This window comes from Chlorocebus sabaeus, chromosome 7 (genome assembly GCF_047675955.1).
Source record: "Chlorocebus sabaeus isolate Y175 chromosome 7, mChlSab1.0.hap1, whole genome shotgun sequence".
In the NCBI taxonomy this organism is placed as follows: Eukaryota; Metazoa; Chordata; class Mammalia; order Primates; family Cercopithecidae; genus Chlorocebus; species Chlorocebus sabaeus.
This window is the reverse complement of record NC_132910.1, coordinates 104,731,569-104,748,034: the sequence shown is the minus strand read 5'-3', so window position 1 is coordinate 104,748,034 and position 16,466 is coordinate 104,731,569. Positions and strand designations below refer to the sequence as shown.

The window sequence follows — 16,466 nt, the reverse complement described above, 5'->3', positions numbered from 1 at the left end:
TGGATTAAGTACTGTAGAGCATTCACAAAGAGCAGCGCGGATTACAAAATATTTCCAAAACATCCTCTTTCTTGTCTAAGAACTTTGCAGTAATGGTGACGTTAACAGGATATCCGTTCTGCTCTTAATCAGAAAAATTTGGAGTCAGTTAACTTTATTGCTCACAGAGATGCTTCCTAAGACTAGAGAGATGATGGAATAACATCTAGAGAAGTGTCTCTACCCCTAACCATGTGGCAGAGTGTTTACCTATCTAAATTCTCTTGCCAGGTTTAAGAAGACTAGTATGTGCGAGTTTGAGGAGGCTATGGCCCTGTGTCCAGGAAACACAGATCTAATACCACCCTGACCCTAGGATTCTCGGGAAAAAAAAACCAACACCAAAGTCCCCAAGCAATAGAATAGGGATAAGGGAAAAGGATACAATTCCACGGACATTCATAGCTTTCCGGTAACAGTCTTCCTTGTTCTCCTGACACTGGCTTATAGGAATTTCTGAAGAACCTACTGCAGGCCCTCTGGAATACCACATTTTTCTAGCCCTGCTCCCTGAACACAAGTTGCATAAAACTGCAAGGGTAGTTTTATATTTCTAACCTTAAGTATTAAACCAGGTGGCTACTAGGCCTCCCTAGGGCAGAGTGATCCACTTCCCTTCCCACTTCTGTTAAAAGTCTATTAAAGACCAATAGATAAAGCGCCACAAAAATGCACATTTATTTAACTAATTCATACTTGGCATGGGAATCTGATTTTAACCAACATTACAAGGGAAACATTGGATCATGGGGGCTGGTATGTCTTAGAGAAAGTCATGCAAACAAGACTTAACCGATTATACATATCTTCATGAGTTTCTCAGGCAATCTTTGCTCAAACATCCTTGAAATCATGCAGTATTTCCTGGAAAATCTCTCTTTCCTCCTTACTCAACCTTGAGGTGATGTAACCATCCTGTGTGAGGGCAGAATTATCAGCTTTAGAAATAGTTTGTCTTACCGGCTTTTTCGGTTGGGAGAAGAGTGGTTGCTGTGCTTGCCTGGCTTTGAGGACCGTCAGTCCTTTCACTGTTTTGCAAATCAACAGTCCCAAAGTGCATTAATGCTTCAAATCAAAATTATCTATATCTGATTTCTCATATTTGCCACCCCAAAAGCATCTGAAATGCTGCTGAGTACATTTGACCTTTTCTGGTGCGATTCAAGCTCAATAAATAAAACTCTGCCTCCGGAATCTTTCTTTCTGGAGAAAGAAAGTTGGGATCTCAATCTGTCACAAGCTTTATAATAAAGGTTGTCTCTATATTGATGGTGGAATCAAATTTGGCACAACTACTCTAAAAGATAATCTGGGACTCTGTAGTGTAGTAAAAGTCTGCAAATAATTATATCTGAGGTCACACTTCACTTCAACAACTTATCCTGTGATAATTAGGAGTGTTCCTAAAGATGCTTACTCCAGCAGTTTTTATGATGGGAAAAATTTGAAATCAGTCCAAAGGTTCATTAATAAGACATCGTTTCAATTAATTATTAATCTTTGTATGATGCATGGATATATATTAAAGGTAAAATCAATAGGATTATCTAAGGTACTGGATACACAGTGAGAGACACAGAAAGACTGAAGTTTCGGCCTGAATAACTTTAAAACATGAGAGTGCCACTTACTGAGTTAGGAAACGCTGGAGGAGGAACAGCTGTAGGGGGAATCAAAAGGATGTTTGCCCAAGTACATGATCGTGATCCCAGTTTACACTCAGATATGCTTACTGACTCTGGGCCAGGCACAATTGTACTGTTTGACAGTTATATTCACTCATTTAATTATCAGAGTAACTCTTAGAGATAGATTACTATGATTGTATCTGGGATTATGATTTACTTTTTATATCTAAATATTCCAAATATCTAAATACTCCTTTACAGTGAGTATGTGTACCTTATATTATAAAGGCAAGTTGAATGCATGTGTGTGTGATCACCCCAGTGACAAATGATGATGCATCTATCAATTTTAGTACTCACTGAGTCCCTAGTGATTGCTCAGTCTAGGTTGCCATGAGATTGTTTCACAAGTGATCTTTTAGATCAGCAGTTTTCGACTTTTTTTTCCTGCCAGGCAAGATGAGTTCATATCCAAGACTCAGTCCCATGGAAACCCCCTGAGCAATATATAGTTCCCTCCTATACCCTAGTTGTAATTAAACCCCCTTTTCCTCTCACTTTTAAAAACACTGGGATGCAAATGAAAGAAATAAAAATATTAAAGGGATAACCTTGAATCTGTTCTAATTGTTTTCATATGAAATTTTACAACTAGATTACTTTATCTATTATACCTAATACATCTGAACACATTATTTGCAACACATCCCAAACAAATGGAGACTCACCAATGGGTCCTTACATCAAGCTGAGATCCTCTGGTTTAGATGATTGTATGAATCAGATTCCTGGGTGGTTCTCATTTTTTTAAGTTGGGATCTCACTCTGTCACCCAGGCTGGAGTGCAGTAGTGCAATCATAGCTCACTACAACCTCAAACTCCTAGGCTCAAGCAATCCTCATGCTTCAGCCTCCCAAAGCCCTGTGATTACAGGCATGAACCACTGCACCCACCCTGATTTCCTTTTCAACATTTTATAAATGAGAGCCCTTGTTTAGTTCTGTCTTTTCTCTCCAATCACTAGTATTCAACCACAAGTTTGGCTGTTTAGTCCAACAATATTCATCTATGTGAATATATGCAATGAAGTACAGAGAGCTGGAGTGATTATAGCTCCCTACACTAATTAAGGAGACATTTGAGACAGGGGTCCCCCCTAACTACCATGATACTCTCTCTTCTAGAACTTGTGCAACTCTACCTGCCATGAGCATAACAGATTTGCATGGAATTCTGACCATGCTCTGTTGCTATCTGGTATTTTCAGGGTACATAAGTGAGAGATGAAACAATCATATCCAATTTAAAATGAAAAATCAGACTGAGACCTCAGCTCATTATGCTCCTCTGTTAATGCTCAGTAAGCTCCCTGATTCTGGAATTTCACCAAAAGCAGTCACATTCAATTACTATAACTCCCAAATAAATATCTATTTTTATTTTCTTTTGAGAATGTAGAGCGGAATCCCATCACAACATGACTCTTATTAAATAGAACTGGATATGCCTTGGATCAAATTGAGTCTCCTGAATTATGAACATTGGAAATGGAAAGGAATTAGAGATTACATCGTCCAACAGTGTCACTTAATAGATGAGGAAAAAGATTCTCAGAGAAATTGAGTGATCTGCCCAGGACCACACAGAAGCGAGGACCAGAACCTTACACTGAGTACAGGGCTCTTTCCACCCACTAGACTATGTGACCTGCCCCTGCCACTGCCGCTGCTGATGGTCTCAGTTGGCCACACAATCATTCCCAGGAAAGGACTAGGGAAACATCCACCACAACTGTACCCTATGCCTCATGTCCCCCATAGCAGCAGGGTTGGGCTGTCCAGGACAGAAGAAAACCCACCCAGGCAGCAGAACCAATACCTAGTGCCTCATGGCGAGGGGTCACACGGGCATTTGGCTCTACCCTAGATTCCAAGCTAGAGATTGTGGAAGGAAATTTGGAAGGACTAAAGAAAAAGAAAGAAAAGGCTAGCAAGAAAACAAATCATGCTCATGGATGTGTAGAAAATTAAGGAAATACAGGTTAGAAGCATTTAAGAATCAAGCCTTTGTCTTTTAAAAGTTACTTTCAATAACAACTATATCAGAGAATTTCTCTCCTTACAAATATTTGCTCAACTTCTAAATAAAATAACGTGTAAATCACAATTATTTTCTTGCCTTACACCTTCTCTTGCACCCCAGCTCCAATTTCTTCAACAGGTCAGCTAGTAAGAAAACCCCAGCTTGCATAGCAGTCAAGAATCAAAAAGCTTATAATAGGAATAGTTTTTAAAATCTAAACTTGGCAGTGCTATCAGCTCTGCAGTAATCACGAGCAACATGTTATTACCTTTGAGAGTACATTTAGATGTGGAAATATCATTTAAACTTTATGTCAACTATATAGGATAGCATTTTCCTGCCTATAACTATTTGCCACAAGCTAGTAACCAATCACTGACTTTCATATACACTGTAGAATACTATAAACAGGCTGGGTTTACCTAATCAAATGCTTTTACCCTCTGTTTTGATGACAAGCATGACAGTTCCCAGGTAGCCATCCTTTGGAAAGCCTTCCTTTAGGGGTGACAAGTCAGAATGCCATGTCGGTGACAGGGCTGGCTTCAAAGCTTCAGCCACAGTGGGATGTCTGCCCTGGAGTTGCATTTTGGATTGTCTCTGCTGGCTCAAATTCCTGGTTAGCTATTCCTTGGACTTACTGATTCAGTAGGATCTGCAAATAATGCTAGTAGGTCACATGCGAAGCAAATCACAGAGAAAACTGCCCCTCTGTTTTAATTACTCATAATGATTGGCCACCTTTCAGGGTCATGATCTTCTTCCTGAGGCTGCCATTTGCTCCACCATCTTGGACAGGTTCTTCCTCTCTAAGTCTCCGTTCCCTCATCTGTAAAATAATGCAGGGAGTGAAGAGTATCGCTCCAGTTGTCTCAGACTCTGACATTCTGCAGATTGGTTTTGGAAAAAAGTTGAAGTAATTGAAAACAATAGGTGTGAGAATATTACAAGAGACTCTCGCTGGAGTTCAGGGCAGTCCCTTACTAATGATAAGGCAGATGTTGCCTGAGCCAGGGCAAAGAGGTTGTTCATTTAGATGTTTGTATGAGGGTCTGCAATTCTTTGCTGAAGCATTAACATTTAAGTGTACATTTCTGGGCTATCTTTCCCTTGCTGAGTCTTGAGAGCTTTACACATATTTAACCAAGAGCTGGTGTTCCTTCTCAACATGCACTCAGATTATGTTTAATTCCAGGACATATCACACAGTTGACATCCTCCTCAATGAGATTCAGAAAGTGTCAGTTGGCCAGATACAGATTTTATTAATGTAACCTAATTCTTAATATCTCCTCACTGGAGTCCAGCTCTTTTACTGATTTGGGATCCTGATACTTCATAATTTCTGAAGCTCTGCTCACTGTCTGCAGAGTCAGCTGCCTTCATGATTCTCAATTCACCAGGCCTGCAATTGTGAAAGTACCAGCTATGACCTGTAACACTCCTCTACCCTAGCTTTCCAAATAAGCCTCTAGAAAATATTGCTGAGAGAAAAGGTAATGGCAATGATAAAATAGCTTGCAAAAGCTGCATTCCATCCATAATACTGGATTTATGTGGATACTTTTATAGCAAAATAAAACCATGCCATATTTTATCAGGGAAACTGTGCCATATTTTAATTCTAAGTATATGGATTTATCTTGTATGAAGCAACCCCAATATATTAAAATCTGGCAATATTCAGTTGGTAAATTCTAGAGTAGTTACTTAAAAATATTTTTAAATTACCAATAAAGTCTTATAAAGTAACTATTTAATGGTTTTTAATTTTTCCATGAACAGAAGAGTGAAATTAATTTAAACCTCTGCCTGCACTGAGAGCCCCTAAAACAGAGCTTAGTAATTTATACAAGTATCTTATAAAGTATTATAGCTGATGTGATCCAAGCACTATTTTAACTTGTACTGATATTAATTCCTTTAATCCTCAGAACAATCCTACGAGGTAGAGTGGTTAGCATCTCTCTGAGACACTGACAGATGAAGTGGTTTGCCAGAATCATCCCCTAATTAAGTGAAAGGACTCAGATTCACACCAAGGTGCCCTGGCGCCACACTACATGCTCCTAACCTCATGGCTAAGCCTACATTTTAAAATGATAAATCTGCTTAGTACATTTACAGATGATAAGAATTTTAGTTTTTTTAAAAAAATGTTAGTTTTAAAACTAAAGTACTTTAACTTAGCCCAGACTCAGAGCCAGGTCTATGAGCAGTGCTTCCCATGAGTTTTGAACTAGAGGCATAAATTTGTCTTGAGTCAATCAGTTGCAATGACAGAAACTCAACTCACATTGAAGCAAAACACAGACTTGTTGGAGATATCAAACTGAGATATCGGGGTGGAGTTGGCCTCAAGGACTACAAAGGACTCAAAAATTATCAAAACTCACTCTTACTATTTGTAGTTCTCAGATCTGACTTCCTCTGTCTATTGGCCACATTCTCTTCTATCCTTTTACTGAAGATGGGAAATGAGATGAGGGGCTAGGATGAGGGAGAAACAAAAGAGCAGTTGCCCAGGTCCCCCAGGACTCATGAGCAGAACGATCATCTGTACTGTCTGCTGCAGACTTCTACTACAGAGAAATCAATTAATTCCTATCTAGTTTAAGCTGCTGACATTTGGGGCCTCTATGACCTACAGCCAAACCAAATCTTACCTAAGTCTAGAAATAAAGTAATATTTAAGCATGCCAGCATATAAGGAACTGAAGTGAGGAACCGAGGGATGCTCACTCAGTGAGAGAATGGAGAGGTAAGAATTTGTTGTTGCGCTTTCATGGCGAGGACCACCCTAGGGCCAAGCATCATGCGGGGTATCTGGATACACTAACTGGTTTCATCCCCCAGCATTGACTCTCTGAATTCTCCATAGCTATGACCATTTCACAACTGAAAGAACAGAGTCAGGTGACTTAAGTCTTTTTTCTAAGGTCACACAGCTAGGAAGAGAGAGAGGTAGGATTTGAGCCCACGTGAAGCTGTCTCTCTACTACGCAGCCTGCCTCCTTGGCCTCCTGATCCAGGGGCTTTATTATGCGTGAAAACATAATGCAAAAGGTAGTTATTTCACCCACAGGTTAAACACAGAAGATGCCTCAATACCAAGCTTGCCAATCTATTGAAAACCTCATTTGTTTCAAGTTCCTTTACACCCAGCTTTAGGAATACGTGCATAGCATCTCCCAAGCTTCTCCTCCACTGTGGGCTGCTTCGCTGCAAGACAGTCCCCATTCCTTTGGGTTAGGGGAGAAGGCAGTTTCACTTTGGGAAATATCCTAACAGATAAATTAAATTCAGAGATGAAATCTTTCTTCCCTGACTGCAGAGCACATTAGCAACAGAGTCAAGCCCGGATCTTGTCGCCCCAGGTTAGCTTCCTTGTAAGGCTTATTTCCACTCCAAAAGTCCTCTCGCCCTGCAGAAATCTTGCGAGAGTTCAGCGCCAGAACTTGGTCAACCACTATTATGGAGCTGACAGATTCTTGGCTCTTCCGAGTTTTTTTTTCTTTTTTTTTTTCAAATGAATAAGTAGGTCTAATTAGGTTTATTATAGGAACAAAAGTTCTTCTGGAAAGTTAATTCTTTAAAATTGTTGAAATGAAAAATAATACCTCTTCCCACCCTTCAGAGTCCTCTCTGATTTAAGCAGATGAAAACACAGCATTTCTAAACCCAAGGCTCTATTTGGGATGTGGAATATAAAGTGCCTTTTCTAGCCATTGTGACAGGAAAGGAATGTACAGGTTTCTCAAAAGAACATTGTAGGACCCATGCTGATCTAATTTATGTATCTTCCTGCCAGGAAAAAAAAAAAGAAAAAAAAAACCCTCATAGATGTGGCACTTATTCAATGATTATTTGATATTTTAGATATTCAGGGTATATTTGGAAATATTTTTAAATTGAGTTTTAAAACTTCTATAAAGAGAAAATATACTCCTTTCCAGTCTTAACTTCTGGACAGCCACATTGAAAAGTACTCCTCACATGCAGAAAGAGATTAATGATTAGAAGACAACACATGGAAATATGACAATTATTAAGTCCATGGACAGATTATAATGTTAGTCAAGAATGACTCATGGGATTGTATCTGGCTTTGGGTTTGCGTGTTAGCAATAATCATTTGGAATAGCTCCTTTAGCAAACCAGTCACCTTATTTTGCTCTTTCTTTACCTGAGAGGAGGGGAACGATGAAAGAGGATCCTTGCCTGGAGTGCATGAGCACACTCAAGCCAATGTGTGCTACGCAGAGGAGAGGCGGGGGTGCATGGCGATAACTGAGGCTCTGAACAAAAGGAAAAAGTCCTTCGTGTCAGAAATCTGCTCTGTAGGAGTTGGGTGGTTTTTAAAGGGTCTTGTGCAGAGCTTCTCAAATGTGAATACACGTAGGAGAGACATTACTTTTAAAAATTCTGTAAGTAAATAAATTATTTATTAATAAGCAAGCGTATTAGTGTTTCATCAGTTCTAGGGATGGGCTCTGTTTATCTCAATATCCCACTGCTGTATTAGCTTCCTAGGGCAGTAATTACCACAAATGTGGTAGCTTAGCACCATAAAAATGTATGCCCTTACAGTTCCAGGGGCCAGAAGTCTGAAGTGAAAGCGTCATCAGGGTTGGTTCTGGAGGCTCTGAGGGAGGACCTGCTTCCCGCCTCTCCTCCAGCATCTGGTGGCTGCCCACAGTTCTTGGTGCTTCTGAGCTTGTAAATGCATCAGTCCAACCTCTGCTTTCTTCTTCTCATGGCCTTCCTCTCTGTGTCTCTGTATGTCTCTTCCTTTTCTCTTATGAGGATACCCATCATTGAATTTAGTGCCCTTCCTCATCCAGGATTTTATCTCTAGATCCTTGCCTTAATCACAATGGCAAAAATTCTTACTCCAAATAAGGTCACCTTCACAGTTCTGGTTTCACATTCTTTTTGCGGGGGGGAAATATTTAACCCACTACAGTAGCAATGGTGTCAGTCCCTGGAAACTCCTGAGGTTCATAGTCTTGGCTTCATGTCTAAGCTCTCTCTTTTTCTCTTTCCTTTGTTTCACTTTCTACTTCCCTTCCCCTCTAACACACACAAAACAGAGTTTGTAACTTGAGTACTCCTGCTCCATTGCAGTGCTTGACAAACTAGAGTAAGATATAGACACCAATAAAAATAAACACTTTCACAGACTCTGGTTGAATTTAACTATCTTAATTTCATTTCAATGTGCACAATGTAGAACTAGGTTTAAAGTTCTTAAGCACGAAGTTCTTATGCAATTGTAAAACAAAAACAAATCTATGAACTAAAACAATGAAAGTATAAAACCAATAAAATTTAAATTTATTCATTCCAAAAGGTTTTTATTGAGTATCTGTTATGTACCAGATACTGTCGAAAGTGCTAGAGATACAGTGATAAACAAAACAGACAAAAGTAGCTGACCGCATGGATTACACTTACACACTTCAGTATATTGGTAATTCTGAAAGAACCAGATAATATTAACATGCCCAAACCAAACACAATGCACAATGGACTCTATGAAACTAACTGCTACTAACCAATGTCATTTGAGTTCAGCCTATCTATGCCACCATTTACCACATGATAACCCAATTCTACAACCTTTTGTCTATATTCCAGTAACTGCAAACACTTCCTCCATATAATGAACTATAATATCATATGGTACAATCACATCATTTACACATTAAACTCACCATTTTATTTTCTCATTAAGCTTCAACATTTTAACAACAGATCACTCTGCCATACTATCCCATTTTCTTGCAAACCAAATCAACAAGTCCATATATCAAATAACCAAGGAACCAAAATCTTGCTCTATGAAAGGTCCTTCTGAGGGCAAATTTCACTGCAAAGGAGAAATTATGCCTTTGGAACTAATTTTTAAAATTTGAGCTGCACACCCTGGCTTTTTTTTTTTTTTTTTTTTTTTTTTTTTTGCGTGTCCTGGTTTATAGCTTCATCAGGATTCCCTATATTTCTAGAGCCTTAATTCCAAAAGCACACAAGGATGGAAAACACTGCTCTACCCCAATATTTCATATACTCATCCCCTTATTTTTTCTTTCCAGCATTTGGAAGAAACAATGGGATATGTAAAATATATTTGGCAAATTTCAACTGAACATTTTAGCACTTGCCTAGCTGTTACCTGCCAAAATAACGAATATCCCAGAAGCACCACAATACATCTTATCAGAGAAGGACAGAAAGCCAGAGACAAGGGGGTTGTAGGGAAACTGCTGTTATTCTATAGTGACCATTTATGGTCATTCATACCTCCTTGACGCCTTATGCTGCCGGGACACGTAAATCCCAGGCATCCACGGGAGCAAATGCACCAGAGCTCATCATTGTTATATAAATAGTTTAAAATACATATTTTAAAGTCATTTAGGACAATTTTGTTCTTTGAGCATTGCTAGTGTTTAGACTCCTGGGTAAACAGTCATCTGCTGAACAGCGGCAGCCAAGGAATGGTTACTGTGATTTTGACTTTAGGAGCAACCAACCCAATGACAACAAGACGTGCCTAACAGCACATTAAAAGTTAAATGCTGTCATTTTGGCAATTACATGGTGCCAATTCTCAACTACAAATATGAAGAAAATACAGCATCTAAATCATACAGCAGGGTTAGTTATAATATGGTTTATTCAGATGATCAAAAAGAAAAGGCAGCCTTTTCAAAATCTTAGGGAGCACTTGCTGGGCCTTGAGAATGTATCTATAGATCCTGATTGGGAAACACAGATCCACACAAGTGTTAGACTTCCTTTGTCCGTTCCTGGTGTCCTAGCCATGGCCTCTCTAGACCTCTTATCTTTGGCTCATAGTCACATCTCTCTTTGCCTTTGTCCCCATCTACTCCAACCTATCCCCTACGCAGTAGCCTGAGTGATTGCCCTCAGTTCAACCTACATTTTTTGAGACCTACCATGTACCAAATGCTATGCAAAGTTCTAGGGATACCAAAGTGACAGATATATGATTTCTGCATAGAGTTGACTCTTAAGCAACACAAGTTTTAACTGCACGGGTCCATTTATACACGGATGTTTTTCAATAAAAGTTACACCGAGAGTGCCTGCCTCTCCTGTCTCCACTTCCACCTCCTCCATCTCCCCACCTCTGCCACCCCTGAACAGCAAAATAAAAATAAAAAATTCTCCTACTCCTCAGTCTATTCAACATAAATAATAAGGATAAAGAAACTTACCATGATCCTCTCTCACTTAGTGAATAGTAAATATGTTTTACCTTTCTTATGATTTTAATAACATTTTCTTTTCAGCTTACTTTATTGTAAGGATACAATATATAATACATATAACATACTAAATACGTGTTAATCCACTGTTCATGTTATTAGTAAGGCTTCTGGTCAATAGTAGGCTATTAGTAGTTCAGTTCTGGCGGAGTCAAAAGTTATCCATGAATTGTTTACTGTGTGTGGGTGTCAGTACCCCTAACACTGGTGTTGTTCAAGGTTCAGCTGTATAAGGAACTCACAAACACGCATTCTTAAGGGGGTCTCTTTTTCAACAAGTCATTATCTCTTTCCCTCCCTCAAAGCATTCTTCAAAATGTTTACTTTACTCATAGTCTTCCCAGACTCCTCTCTTCAGAGCCTCCTCTCAAAAACACCTTCAGAACTCACCTAGCCATGAGGTAGACCTCATTCTCTCAGTGTTCACATGTAAGTTCATATTTTTACGCACACATTTTTGTCAGTTTGTGCTCCCTTTTCTTCAGACTGTGAGCTCCTCCAAAATCACAACTTTTATTCATAGCTTCATTCTTTAAATGAATATATCCTAGTACCAACCACTGTGCCCCAGGAAGCAAACATCTACTGTTCTTTGTCAACAAGAGTGAGTCCTTTGTTACCCAATTCAATCTGAAAAGTAACCTCAGACAGTTTCAAAGGGTTAAGTTCTTTGCTCCTTGAGCATACAGCATTTGAGACAAGTCCAGGTAAAACTTGAACCAGAGTCTGGAATTTCAAAAGCCAGCCAATCTACAGAGCTAGGCTGGGCCTTCTGTGCACCCAAACCACCAGGCTTCTTGATTTAAGTCAGCCCTACAGAGCCCCCTGCTCTCTCAGAGTCTGAATTGAGGATTCAGTGCACAGAAGTTTGTTTGCTTCCTTGTACAAATTGTTCAACCTTCCCTAGGAGCCCCAACCTAAGTCATATCCTTCCTTAGTTCTGCTTGGCTCCTACTGTTCACATTTTATCATCTAGTAGGAAAAATGGGCCAAGGTTTATATCATGACTGCCCAGCGTGATTCGAAAGATTTGTAACACTCACAATGTCCAGAAGACAAACAAGTCAAGACCACCTGAATTGCATAACAAAGTAATGCATAAAATAACACATGAGCTTCTAGCAGCAGAATTTGCAATAACAGAGAGAGAGAGCAAACAAGATGTGGAAACACTCACTTTAGTTCACTACATTCTAGAAATCATTCTCTAAGATTCTGGTGATGGAGCAGAAGCATTGCCTACATTCACTTGCACACACATACACACACACAATAATAGCAGCAAAAGCTATTTGGTTCTTAGCAAAAGCTAAGAACTCTCCAGATAATAGCTCACTTAATCCTCATCATAACCCTATGGAGGTAGGTATTATTATTACTTGCTTTTTTGATAGACATGGAGATTTTGTCACCAAGATCCCACTCCAAAAAAGGACTTACTTCTCTGCTGCTGGGGAGAGTGGTCAGCAGGTAGCCTCCAGCTCCTTCAGCGTCTGTCTCAACTGCAGAGCTGTCCTATCCAGAGTCATGTTCTTCACACAGGAACGCTGTGTCAGCAGAATGAGTTGGGGAAAGAAAGACCTGGCCACTGCAGCCTGACCTGGGGTACGACTGATGGACAATATTCACTCCAGGACTCCCCACTGAGCTATTCCCTATATTGTCAGGGCTGAATCACTGTTTGAATTCTCCCTCTGCCCAATTCCCTTCCTCCCTTTTCCTTTTACAAGTCCTAATCTCTAATCAATGCCCTGCACACCAAACTCCATCTTATCATCTGCTTCCACACAGCCCAGCCTGGAACATGCATTTTACCCATGAAATCGTTGAAGAACAGGGTTACATAACCAGTAGTATCAGGAGCCAGATTCTAACCAGGTAGTCTAGTTCCAGATTCCATACGTTTTAGACATTTTCCTAGTCTACCTTGCAATATGTGAGAGACTTTAGGTTCTTCCCCTCCAAAATTTCAATTAGCCTTAAACTCCTTCAGTTTCAGGGCTGTGAACAAGGACTGAGGACATCTCTACTGCCTCTTCCACTGTCTGTATTAAAGTTGTTCCACTTGGATTGACTACCAGATAGCCCTGTGGGTTTTCTTTGAAGAGTCATCTCAGTGGCTCCACTAACTCAGAGAAGATATGCCGCCACAGTTGTGAAACCAACTACTCACTGAATTAGCAAACCAAGGAATAATCAAGAACTAGTCTTGCAAAGATCACTCAATGAGCATCAATAAGGAATATACAAAAACAAAGTGAATGGCAGGGTCTATGGGGAAGTTTTCAGAATACTATTACTTTCATTTTTTTCATCTTGGATAAAAGAGAAGTAAAAATTATATCTATACATTTAGGTCCAGAACAGGATATGTTTATGTGTGTGAAAATACATTAGAAATTAACAAAATTTACTGTAAAAATGTTTTTTCATTGGTGTTGCTAAATTTGCTTTTCTGAATAAACTAAAGCTTATTTTGAGCAGAGGTAGGGTGAGGGTGTCTAATTATTATTATCTCAATAATAACAATAGACAACAATAATAGACAAGAGACAATAACAACATTATTGTCTCAATATGTCTCTTATTGAGACAATAATAATTGGACTCCCTCGCTCTACCTCCACTCAAAATAAGCCAGTTAGAGGTAAGATACCACTTTCCATATGGCAGTCTTAGGGGAGAAGGACCAGTGAAAAGCTGAGCCCAGTAAAAATGAAAGGAACAAAGGGTAATTGCACTAAGTGCAGAAGCACTCCCGATAAAGGAACCCAGCCCTGCTTGTGGGGAGCTGCCACCATGAGTGCAATGGAGTGTCCTTGTGGTGTGCTGAGACCCACTTCAAATCCATTTACCTTCCCTCAGAGAAATAGACCAACCACAAAATAGGTACTACCCAAGTTGTAGTCCAGTAGGGGTCATGCCTATTCCAATCGATCACCTAACAAATACATCCTAAAAGGAAATACCTGGACTGTGAGAACATTGAGAACTGGTACTGGAAGAGACTAAGGATATGTTTTGCAGGATGGGAGGGGACCAGGAGGAGTTGAGTCTGGTGTCCCAATGCCATAATGCCCAGACAGCCATGAATACACCTATTTTCTTTTTCAGGGGCCTTGTGGTAAATGCCCCATATGATCATACCAGGTGAACGAGCTAAGGAGAATTGTTCACAATCTGTGTCCTGATACACAAACTCCTCAGCTAACTCAGAGGAGATATGCTGCCACAGTTGTGAAGTCAACTACTTGCCCAAATAGAAAACCATGGAACAATCAGGAACTAATATTTCCAAGATCACTCAATGAGGCTACAGTTGTCCTCCTTCTAAACTCTCACACGACTTCACCCTTGCCTCTCATTGGCCTTTTCTCCTTCTGCCTCCTCCTTCAGTTGTGTGTGTGTCCTCACTCTTCTGACAGTCTTTGAGTGAAAAATGAAAAATAACTGCTTTCTTTTTCTTTTTTTTTTGGTTTGTTTTTTTGTTTTTGTTTTTTTGTTGTTTGTTTTGTTTTGTTTTGTTTTGTTTTGTTTTGTGAGACTGAGTCTAGCTCTGTCGGCAGGCTGGAGTGCAGTGGCGCAATCTCAGTTCACTGCAACCTCCGCCTCTCAGGTTCAAGCAATTCTCCTGCCTCAGCCTCCCAAGTAGCTGGAATTATAGGCACGTGCTGCCACACCCAGCTAATTTTTGTATTTTTAGTAGAGACGGGGTTTCACCATGTTGGCCAGGACCTCGTGATCTGCCCACCTTGGCCTCCCAAAGTGCTGGGATTACAGGCATGAGCCACCGGGCCGGCCAAAAAATAACTGTTTTCTAAGTTTTTTCTCATACCACTTCTAAGGTAGCTCTGGAGATAAAACAGAGGCGATATTCTAGAAACATATGGTGGCCATTTTTGTGATCTGTCTTAAAGTGAGTCATTGTCTTTATAAACAAAATGACCCCTTGAACACTTATGGTTCCTTTGAGGTTCAAATGAAGGTAATAAATGCCCCTGGGTGTGACTCACAACAATAGGCCACGAGGATCATGAACATCAGTACAGAAACTGGGTAATGCCTCTTTTGTTGTTTGGTATTGCCTGAATTACATTTATCAGTATTGTACCAACTCCACACTAGATGTTCGGCATACATTGTCTCATTTGACTCTCACCACTGCTGTGAATGCCACCGCTAGATTTCCCCCCCACAGTCTGGCCTTCTGTTCAGCTCTCTGCCTGGGATTCCTTCCCCTCCACTTGTCTAGGTTAAAACTTCAAGGCCCAGCTCACATCTCCCTCTTCCATGTAGCTGTACCCACTTCTCCTCAACTTGAGCGATCTCTCCTGTGAAACTCCGCAAGCCTTACATGCTATGGCACTAATTTGACACCTTGTCTTAGTCTCCTCCTTATCTGTACATCTTGACTCTCCAACTAAAATGAAGGCCTCTTTGGCACAGGAATCAGTGTTCTTCATATATATTCCTGCTTATCATATTTTTAGAAATTTAGCCAGGCATGCTGGCTCTCACCTGTAACCCCAGCTACTCAAGATGCTGAGGAGGGAGGATTGCTTGAGGTCAGGAGTTTGAGACCAGCCTGAGTAATATAGTGAGACTCTATCTCTAAAAAAAATTTTAATAGAAATTTAAGAAATACAAAAAATCCAGAGAACAACAGTCATATCACTCAGAATTAACGACTGTCCCTATTTCAAGTTATTGCTTGTAGACTCACCACCAACCCCTCCATTCCCCTCCTCACGGACCAGAAAGCCCTACTTTCATGAAGTTGATATGGCTTTTACAAACACCCATATGTGATATGAACATTATATGGCTTTTTAAGTATGGAAATTTAAATTTTACACAGGGGGCATCATATTCTACTATTGTTCTGAACCTTGTTTTTTTCCACTCAACATTTATAATTTTTCCACTACTAATTAATTGCATTCTTAGGACACATACCAAACACCCAAAAAGGATTTTGATAATGATGACAGTGCAGAAAGACACCAAGCAAGGAGTGTAGTTACAAATTCATTTGTAATGTTTTCATGAGCTTAAGAGTTCATTAAGAGCTCATAGCTAGATATATATTTTTTCGTTCCAGGTTCTCAACTTCCTAGTTCTGAGACCTAAGGCAAGTCACCTCACTGGTCTGTCTCTCAGTTTTCTCAGCAATAAAATGAAGGATAATACCAGTAGCTAATTTACATAGTGAGAAGTAAATTAACTAATGCATTTCAAGTTCTTAGAATAGTGCCTGATACATAATAAGCACTCAAATCATGATTATATTTAAGAGTAATCATAATTAATATTATTATTATGACTCTAAAGACATAAGCAGGAGAAAATTTGAATGATATGAATTTTGAACCTTAAGAAAGTAGATAAGAGAAAGGGTTCACTGGGAAATGCATTACATTA

General features: G+C 39.7%; 1 long non-coding RNA gene across 1 annotated transcript in view; it reads right to left on the bottom strand.

The window, feature by feature from the left end:
- LOC119618262 (uncharacterized) overlaps window positions 1–16,466 on the bottom strand; it is a 230,138-nt gene that overhangs the window by 96,223 nt on the left and 117,449 nt on the right. The window contains exon 6 of the long non-coding RNA XR_012093483.1: window positions 12,486–12,592. This is a non-coding gene — a long non-coding RNA (uncharacterized lncRNA). The remainder of the gene's footprint in view (window positions 1–12,485; window positions 12,593–16,466) is intronic.